The sequence below is a fragment of the Ctenopharyngodon idella genome, chromosome 12 (assembly GCF_019924925.1).
Source record: "Ctenopharyngodon idella isolate HZGC_01 chromosome 12, HZGC01, whole genome shotgun sequence".
NCBI classification, from domain to species: Eukaryota; Metazoa; Chordata; class Actinopteri; order Cypriniformes; family Xenocyprididae; genus Ctenopharyngodon; species Ctenopharyngodon idella.
Genome location: NC_067231.1, coordinates 6457 through 16446, shown reverse-complemented (window position 1 = coordinate 16446; position 9990 = coordinate 6457). Strand labels below are relative to the sequence as shown.

General features: G+C 36.9%; 1 long non-coding RNA gene across 1 annotated transcript; it reads left to right on the top strand.

Annotated features, from left to right (window-relative positions):
- The first annotated feature begins 3949 nt into the window (after positions 1 to 3949).
- LOC127523883 (uncharacterized) lies at positions 3950 to 5357 on the top strand. The gene is made up of 3 exons (XR_007932964.1): positions 3950 to 4058; positions 4409 to 4637; positions 4921 to 5357. It is a non-coding gene; the product is annotated as an uncharacterized LOC127523883 (long non-coding RNA).
- Positions 5358 to 9990: the final 4633 nt, after the last annotated feature.

The window sequence follows — 9990 nt, the reverse complement described above, 5'->3', positions numbered from 1 at the left end:
AGATGGGGCACTTCCTCAAAAATGAAGGCAGCCTGTTGCTCCTTCAAAATAAGAGTCCCTTTGCTTGCAATATATTTACAGTTCCAATGAACGTTTATAAAACGACCCTCAGGTCAGCTTTATTTATATAGAACTTTATACAATACAGGTTGTTTCAAAGCAGCTTTACAGTGATAACAAGAAAATGATGCATTTCGGCTGTTGTTCAGCTGAAGTCAGTTTTGTATTGATTCAGTTCCATTGTAAAGATCATCAATTATTAAATTAGTTCATTTAATCTATAAAGCAGTTCTGCAAAAATTATATCATCATCCAGCTCAGCTCTGTTCTCATACAACAGCTTCAGTACAGTCAGATCAATATTATTGTTGTATATTAAATGTTTCCAATACAGCAAGCCAGAGGCGACAGTGGCAAGGAACCCGAACTCCATCAGGTGACAGAATGGAGAAAAAAAAAACTTGGGAGAAACCAAGCTCAGTCGGGGGGACAAAGGAAAAAGAGAGGGAGAGATGAGAAAAAAAAAAAAATAGGGAAATGACTTTCAGAGAGACTTCTTTCCTAATGTTAGCTTGGTGATACAAGTTTATATGTGCTGGATAATCATGCATTTATATTACACTGTTTCCTATTGCTGGTACTCACCAACATGCAGGTTCAAATCCAGCCAAAGACCTTGTTTGTATAATTTTTAATTTAATTAAAGTGAAATTGAAATTGTTAGGGTTAATAAAACATACAAATGCAATTTATTTGTTGACTTTTTTGACACGCTTTCTTGAATAATAAAATATACCATATTGTTATGTAATATATTATTATGTGAGGATGAAGACTTTTGTTTGGGTACATTCAGTCACTTGCACATTTGTTAGTTCTAGATAAAGATGCAACCCATAAAACAGTTAAAAAAAAATTTATACTTGGTAAAAACAACAAATGTGTGTATTGTTTTCAGAGAAACATGTGATTAATGAAAAACGAAGCCTTGCTTTCTTTCCAGTAACGTGAATGCTTTACTTTGCGTGCCGGAATGTTTGAACCCAGACCACTACTCTACGGGTATGGAAGTTCAAGTACATTTACTAACATTTTAAACATATAAGCCTGTAGCCTATTTTACATGAGCATATATTCTGTCATATAAACAGTATAAAAACAATAAAATAATTAAAACACAATTTACTTGCCTCAAACAACTCTGTAGGTATTAGTATTATTATAATTATTGTTTTTGTTGTTACATTAAATTTATTGCCACACTTTAATATGTGAATTATATTATCAGAAAACTAAACACATTTAGTGTTGTCAGGCCTTTATTTGTGATTAATGGATAAAACAACAGAGCTGCACACTCAGGCTTATGGCTGCTGTAAATTTTACCTGCCACAAGACTTTCAACACTGTTGATGCTTTGAAATTTTTCCTGAAACATTTAGAGAAAAGCTTCAAAGATTTAAGAGGCTTCATTTCTCCATCCCTACTCAATAAATCTAGGCCTTTTTGCAAATATTTCGATCAAATTTAGCTGTTTTAGAGAGCGTTTACTCATTTTGAGCCTGTTTTTAAACATTAACTATCTGTAATGTCATGCATAGAAAAGCACCAATTAAACGAAACTAAACTAGCCGATCAGATTTCTTTTCACCCATATCCCCCACCTATACACACACATACACACATTTGACTTTACAACACACAAACGAACACCTTTATTTATTCTGATTTACTCTTGCTTTCTCAATATGTCACGAGTGTGCACAGAATAATAATCATTTAAAAAAAAACGGCATTAATCAGCGCCCTCTCATGGTACACACAGTGTACGGCTGCAGGCGCCACTGGTGCCAAACCACCTGTAACCATGTAACCCCATGTATTCGTTCCCTCGATTTATAAATCATGCGCATGATTTATAAATCGAGGGAACGAAATAGTAAATCGTGTGCACTATTTAGTAAATCGAGCTAACGAATTAGTAAATCATGCGCGCGATTTAGTAATTCAAGGGAACAAATTAGTAAATCGTGCGCACGATTTAATTTTTTTTCTTGCATGTCATGTGCGGGGCTCTGTACAAATGTAAAAAATACAAGAAAAAAATCTGTTCTATAGTATGGCATTGAATGTTCTTTAGGATTACAAACCTTCAGTCCTCTGATCATAATAATATGGTGCCTTATGTAGCGTACTTGTGCCTTATGTATGTACTTATAAGAGGATATAAATGTAAGGATTACAGTACATGTTAAAATCCCTTTGTGTACTGCTCTTATAAGCATTCTATTGCAATAAGCTATGCAGATTGAGATTTAATATATAAAAACTGACAATACATTGATTTGTTTTTGCACATGTTCATTAATATTGACTTTTTTTAATCCATTTTGATTTTGTTGCGGCCCTAGTAGCGTCAATGAGGGTGTTTTGCAGTATTTTAGTAGCTGGCCTATGGCAATGTTTCGCCATTCTGTAAGAGTTTCTTTTTCTGTCCTTATTTACTGCTTTCACACAGATTTTGGAAAATGTATGGTTTAAAAAAAAATTGAACATGTATCATGCTAACTTCTGTTTTTTTCTTTGTAGGTCTAAGATCTAATGGGGTCTGATGTGGTCTCTAGAAATTCTGGCAAGAAACTTAGTGTCTGTCATTTGTGACACTTTGTTTGATTTTTTTTTCATTCAAGTAATCATCCATTTACAATGTATCATGTGTACCATTTTAATACCTGCATTCCAAATGTCTGATATTTAGAGTGCTTTGGCCATCAATTTACTTTTTTTTTTTTCTGTTAACTTTGAGATCCTAAAAACATTGACTGGTAAAGGTAATGTATGTGTTATATCTTATGGTGCTGCAGGAGTTATTTTGAGATATGAAAGGCATCTGACTCTATATCAGATAGATGGGGGCACCCCAAACTTAGTGAGGTGAAATTAGATCCATTTTTATCAATGTGTACACTAAAGGGCTTTAGGGATGGTGATCATAGGTGCACTGATGACTGCTTGTTAATGTCAGTTTGTTAATCTACCTCTTTTGAAACCAGATTTATCTTTGTAATTTACTGTTTAAGTGCTTGTATGTTATAGCGGTGTTTCTCAACTGCAGTCCTCTGGAATGACATCCCAGGATGCACTTAAATGGAGCATAAGCACTGATGTGTTCATCTTGGGCTTACCTGAGACCTTGAGTCAATCAGAAGACACCGCAACACCCTGCTCTCAGCTAACTTCCATCTTCAGTAATGCGTGAAAAAACTTTTGCGTAATAACTCTTAATTTCTAATAATTAAGAGTAATAATAATAAGTATTAAGTTACTAATAATGCATTATAATCATTCTCCAGGTAAAATGGAAAACTTGGAGTTGTATGTGCTGCTATTCTCCGTTCTTGATGGAAGCCTAGTTGTTGACTTGCAGGTACATGTTGAAGTCTCATGCCACAAATTCCAAGGTTTTCAATTCTCATTTGACCTTTAAATGGCTCACAACTCAAAGCTGTACCTCATTTTGCACAATTTTGCAGTATTCCTGTTACTCCTAGACCCATTTGTAACTCTGCCTGTCTGGAAGTCAGTTTTTTTTGTGTACCCATCTACTTTTAATGTCCTGTTAACCTACACTTTGTATCTCACTCCGTCATTGTTTTACAGCTGTCTGCCAGTTTCAAAGTCCCAAAACTGACTTAATTCTAGCCAATACCCATACTTTGCTCTTCTTGGGATTGAATGAGACCTGGATTTGATCAAAGAACTATTAAATCCCAGGGTGTTCTCATTTTTTTTGTGAGAAAATGTTTATGTGCCCTGTATTTTGCTCTTTTTCTCTCCCTCACTCTCTTACTCAGGCTAATTATCATCAGCTGCAACTCATTGTAAGCATGCCTGAGATTGAGCAGAGCAGTATAAATGGTGCACTCAGAAGATCCTATCCTGAGTAACACTTCTCCCCAGCCTTAGACTTATATTTAGCCTTATACTTATTTGCTGTGTGCCAGCAAATTGTTCCTTAGTTTGCTTACCAGTTTATTCTTGTGAGGGTAATTAAAAAGGTATTGTATCATTCTAGTATTGACTTTTACTTGTGGGAAACTAAAAGGTATTGTATCACTTATCTCTGTTTACTAGTTTATGGTTATTTGGTAAATGTAGGGAGAAAGTGCCGTTTTATTTTGTGTATATTATTTTTCTCCTGTTTTTGGTCCGAGAGGAAGCTCAGGAAAGTTTGTTGTTGATTTTCATCTTAATATTTGAGCAGGGTAGTTTCTTTAAACCTTAGGTCACTTCTGTTCTGTTTATTATTTTAGGCCATACTCTCTGCTGAAGATTTATTCCCTTATTTTTAAGCTTTGTGGTAAACAAAGGAAATAACTTTGATTAAAGGAACTGTTAATGTGTCTAGTTTCAGTTACTTCCAGATAATGCCAAGGGAACATTTTCCAGGAGAATAAACAGCTGCCCAGATGAGGAGTCCTCTTTGAATTGAAGACTAAATTGTGCATATTGGTCTCTCTGCTGGGTCAAAAGCTTTATGGTGACTATCAGCATTCAACTAGTTTCTGCAAGAAGCACTAATGGAAGCAAAAAGCACTTTAAACCATGCACAGCTGCATGTATTAGACTGTCTGAAGGTAAGAAATTACAGCTTGCCTTTTCAGCTTAAGCATGTGTGACTGCTTGTTTTCCCAGATAACTTCACATTTTTAACTTAACCATTTTGTCTTGAGTGTTTAAAGAGAAGCAAGTAATGAGTAATGTTCTTTCATTGTTAATGTTTTGTTCCTCTTATGTTGCTGCTTTTGTATTTTAACTACATTATAGCAAAAAAAAAAAAAAAAATTGATTTATTCATGTACTGTAGTCTCATTTATAAAGGTGGTAATCTTTTCAGTCATTGATCACTTGTGCACTTAGATCTTTGGCACTAATTCAGGAGTCTCAGCCCTCATGTGGAGACCTAAACCATGTGAAGGCCTGAGTCTACCAGCACAAGTCTGCAAAAATACACTAAGTATCCCCCCCCCCCCTTCTGCAGAGGACACAGTGACACATCCACTCTCCCTTCTTCCAGACCCCACACCAAAAACTGTGAAGGAAGGGCAAACTTGTTTGCTTATCCCTTATGCCTGGAGATATAATTTATCCTCTATGCAACTACCTGATTTTCGTGCAACTAAGGTCAACCTTAACTTTACATGTACTATATTGTTCTCTGGTCAGCTGGGTTTCTTGGAGCAGCTGGATGTGCTGTTTTGTCTCTAGTCAGTTTGTAGTTAACTTCAGGATGAGGCTTAGTCAGATGAATGCTGAAAGACTCCAAGCTCTTTTTGTTTAGTCACCTGTATGTAAGGTATAAAGGTCTATCTTCTAGCCTCATTTGCACTTGTCCTTTGTGAATGTGGAGAATGCTTCAGTAAAAGTAACTAATTGAAATGTAACAGACTCTTGGCCTTGTGCGAATTGTAAACTTTCATAATGAATCCTTTAATGCAGCCTCTGGTTAACCAATGCTAGCTATACTAATTGGTGAGGAGCAGAACAGAGGGCAGTGTCAGTCACGTGCAGGTGCATATCAAAAACCAGTTAAGCTCAGATGGCAGGTTATATAGGGGGCACCCCTATATTTGGTGACAAGAAATTAGGGAGCAGAGATGTATCTAGCAATGTGCACACTTAAGAGCTTTTACGGATGGTTGATCACTGGTGCATTAAGTCAATATTAGCAAGCTGTTAAAGTATTTTGACTAGCATGTTTACAAAGGCTCTCCACATTTGTGTTTTTCATGCTCTCCTGTCTCAGTCATGCCAGGCTCTCCCTCACTCTACCAGTGATCACAGTTACTGGTGTTCTAATCACACCTGTCACTCAAAGCCCTATCAGCAGCACTATGAAGCACACTTTCAGAATAATTGGTGTCTGGCCTTGTTGAGAGCACACATTTACCTGAGGATTCCTATAGTGACCTGACCAAAAGGTGGTGTTTTTTTTTTTTTTTTTTTTTTTTAAATACATTGCTTTTCCCTTTATTGTAAGTTAACTTGTTCATAGACTTTTCAGCAAGAAGTAATTGGGCCCTTACAGCATTAGCACTAATGAAGTCTCAGCCTGTTGTGTGAAGCCATCTTTGTTTGGAGACCTAACTTGTGTGAAGACTGGATGTAGCTACACCCCACTTATGTCTGAATGAGACCAGGATTTGACCAGAGGATACTATGACTCCAAAAACTGGGAGGGGAAAATAAAGGTTTCCTTAAATCTTATATCCAAAAATACTCACAACAGCCTCCTTTTGAATTGTGTATTAACATCAACTCTAACTACTTGTACTATGTCTGCTAGGTGAGCTGGGTAGTTTCTTAGACCAGATGAATGTGTTGCTATCAGTTTCCTTATGGCACCTCACTTGAAAGTCATTGACAGCTTCAGCACTGACCTAGATATGCTGCATTAGACTTCACAGGTAAGCCTCCATTATTTATCTGTTCTACTCTCATTTGCTCTTTGAACTCATGAAAATGTGGAGACCTTTCTTTGGTTAACTGATTGACAATTTGACTCCTGGTTTCCCTTTATTGGGTTAAGCCATGTTCCTTAACAGTTTTGTAGGAGTATATTGCCATCTTTCAGAGCAGTCTTTGATCAACCAATGTTGGGTATACTACTTGTGGAGGAGCAGAACACTGTAGTTTCAGTCACCTGCAGCTGCATGTCCAAAACCAAAACCACAAGCATGGATATCAGAGGGGCGCCCCAAACTTGGTTATAATTTAGTCAGCAGTATTTAGCAATCTGCATGTTAAAGTTTTACTGAAGGTTGCTTATTGGTGTTCATTTAATCAACGTTAAGCTGTTAAAACATTTATTTGCTTGTTTACAGAGATCCCCCTTTTTTTTTTTTTTTTTTTTTTTTTTTTTTTTGAGTCCGTTGTATAGTGTCTCACAATAGTTTCAAAAAGTGGCATTACTTCCTGTTGTACTTGAACTTTACTTTTTTGACACTTTATTTTAGCCTTTGTGCTGCTTTGCACTTGCACATTTTTGTATTCATGCCCTTGTGCCCTCCTGTATGCTCTTTATTGATTTATTTATCTTTTACTTTTTATGCCCATTTTTGTATTATGCCCTTTTATATTTATGAACATTTTTATACATATGAATTGTTCATAAAATTACTATTTTATATAATTTAATTTTTTTTTTTTTTTTTTTTTCATAACCCTTTCTATTTGAGCCTTTTATCTGCAATTCCTCCTTTTGTATTACCTTTTGTCTTATTGTGGGTCAATTTGTTCTAGTATTTCTGTTTTGTTCTTCTTACTAACATTTTTGTCCATTTTAAGATTTGTGGCCCATTGCAGTGTTGCTTTAATTTTTTGTACATATGCTCTTCATTTTATGACTTTGCACTTAATGGACCTTTTTTTTAGTCTTATGGGTTTTTATATTATGAAATAATAATAATAATAATTTTATTATTTCTCTTTTTATGTTGTCACTAAGCTTCACAATTTTGTCACTAAATTGTGAAGCTACTTTTGCACTTTGTTTTCCCAGGGGCAGTTAAAATTTAATGATATTACTGGTCTGTCTGCATTGAAACCGTTGTATGCAAACTGAGCTGGATGATATCACCGTTTTCTCCAGAGCTGCTTTATAGATAGATATAATTAATTAGTAACCATTTTAACAATGGAAAGAATCAATACTGAACTTAAGCTGGACAATGACACAATTTTCTTGTAGATCTGTTGTACAGCCAAAATTATGTTCCTGCTATCACTGTAAAACTGCTTTGAAACAATCTGCTTTGAAAAGTACTGTATAAATAAAGGTGACTTGTTCATTCGCTTTTGTCTTTATTCCTTTTTTATTCATATGCCTTTCTATTATGGTACTTTGGGTTTAAAATATATATAATTGTATTTATGAATGTGCTCTGTATACATCTTTCATTCATGCTCTTTGGTGTGTGTGTGTGTGTGTGTGTGTGTGTGTGTGTGTGTGTGTGTGTGTGTGTGTGTGTTATTGTTGTACTTGTGCCCGTTATTGTTGTACTTGTGCCCGTTATTGTTGTACTTGTGCCCACAGGCCCTTTCGTATTATTTGAAAATTTATAGAATTCAAATTTTCAAAATTACTTAAAAGTACTGTCAGTTTTGTTCTGGTTCCCATTTCCTGTCTTAGTGTTGTTTTTTTTTTTTTTTTTTTGTGTGTGTGAGAACTAGTTTCCTGTATGTTTGTTGTTATGCAACCTACTGTGTCCACCTGCCCTTTGACTCACTCATTTATTCTCTGTATATACACTCCATTTCAAGTTCCTTGTCTGTTTTTACATCTGTTAAAGTTGGTTCTGTCCCTGTGTTAAGCTACTGAGTATTTGTTATTTTAATTTAAAGTTTTACTGCTACAACTCGATCCTGCTAAAGTCATCCTTGCTGTAACACAGTGACCCAAGAATGGACCATATTGTCTCAGCTGGCTCCTTTTCAGCCCTTTGGCTCATCCTTTATTGGCCACACTTTCAGCTCAGATCCAACTTGGGCTTCCTGTTCGCCAACTCCGCCAAATCCCCTGGCCTTGCCTTTGAGCCTTGGACTCCAAATCAACCTGTTGACCTTTTGGTTCTAATGTGGCCAGTCATCCGTCAAGCTCCACTGGTCTCCATTTGGGTCTGCCTTGGTCAATCATCACTTCTGGTCCTATGGCTTTGCCTCCATCCACCCGTTTTGGCTCCACTGTTGTCCTTTCTTCCTCCACTTTAGGCTGCCCAGTCCCTGTTGCCACCTTGGTTCTGTGGTTCTTCCTCAGTCGTCCAGTTCAGCAGAGTCATCCTGGGCTGGTGATCCTGGTGATTCTGTTGGTGTTTACTCCATGTCTTTACCTGCCATTTTCTGCCAGAATCCTTCCTGGATTATTGCTGTCATGTTTTCCCGTATCAGCGCCCCCCTCCCTATCATGCTTCTGTCCAGCTCCACATTCTCCACTAGAAACCCCACGCATGATCTTTTTTTGCTTTTTTGTGATGTCATGCTCTTGTGTTTTGTTCCTCTTTGAAGACATGTTAATGTTCCTTGCTGACCTAAGTATTTGTAATTGTTTTTGTTTTCTTGTAACTGTTTCAGTTGGTCTTGAGGGAAAAAAAATAAAAAGGTTTGAATATTTTGTTTGATTAAATTTCTATTTTCTTAAAAAAAAAAAAAAAAAAAGGAGGGGCAGGGTCCGAGGGGCAGGGTCCAATACTAGGGATGAGTCAATGACTGATCCTTCTTATCCTGTATATCTTGGGTTCTATAGGTCATAGATTGTTGAAACTTGGTATATATACTAATTAGTGGGCGGGGAGTTGATTGAACTTGGTTTGGGAGTTCTAGTGCCACCAGGTGTCGATATACGGTATTGCACTCTACCATATAAGTGTTGTATGGTGGGGGTTAGGGTTAGGTTTTTTGGGTTTACAACGAACTTCCCCCATCACAATCTCACCAGATTGTGTGGTTTAAAGTAGGGAGAACGAGGAAAGGCACGGGCCAGCGCATGTTTGTGAGGGTGGAGGAACTGTGAATTCCGGTTTTGGGTTGGCGGTTAGTTTCGAAAGTTAATCTGTTCTTTAAGGTAGTTTCCAATTTGGGATTGATAACGTTTTGTTTCGTCTTAGAAAAACACATTGTAGTGTTAATGACTGTTTTTTTGGTTGCAGTTTCTGGTTTTTAGGAATGCGAAGTTTCCGATCTGAACTTGCTCTGGACCAGCGAACCGAGCCGAAGGCCCAAAGGCCACAGCCCGATAATCCTGATCCAGCATCGCACTCCCTCCAGCATTAAAGTATTATGGTATACATTTGCGAGATTGCTTGTCGGTAGGACTATGACGAGTAGATTTAGCGTAAGAGTTGGGTTGGAGTTTAATCAATTGGGAATCTAGTCGATAGGTCTGTGACGGATAGGTTTTGGGTAAGTTTAGGTCGGGCTATTCTGAGTAGGGTT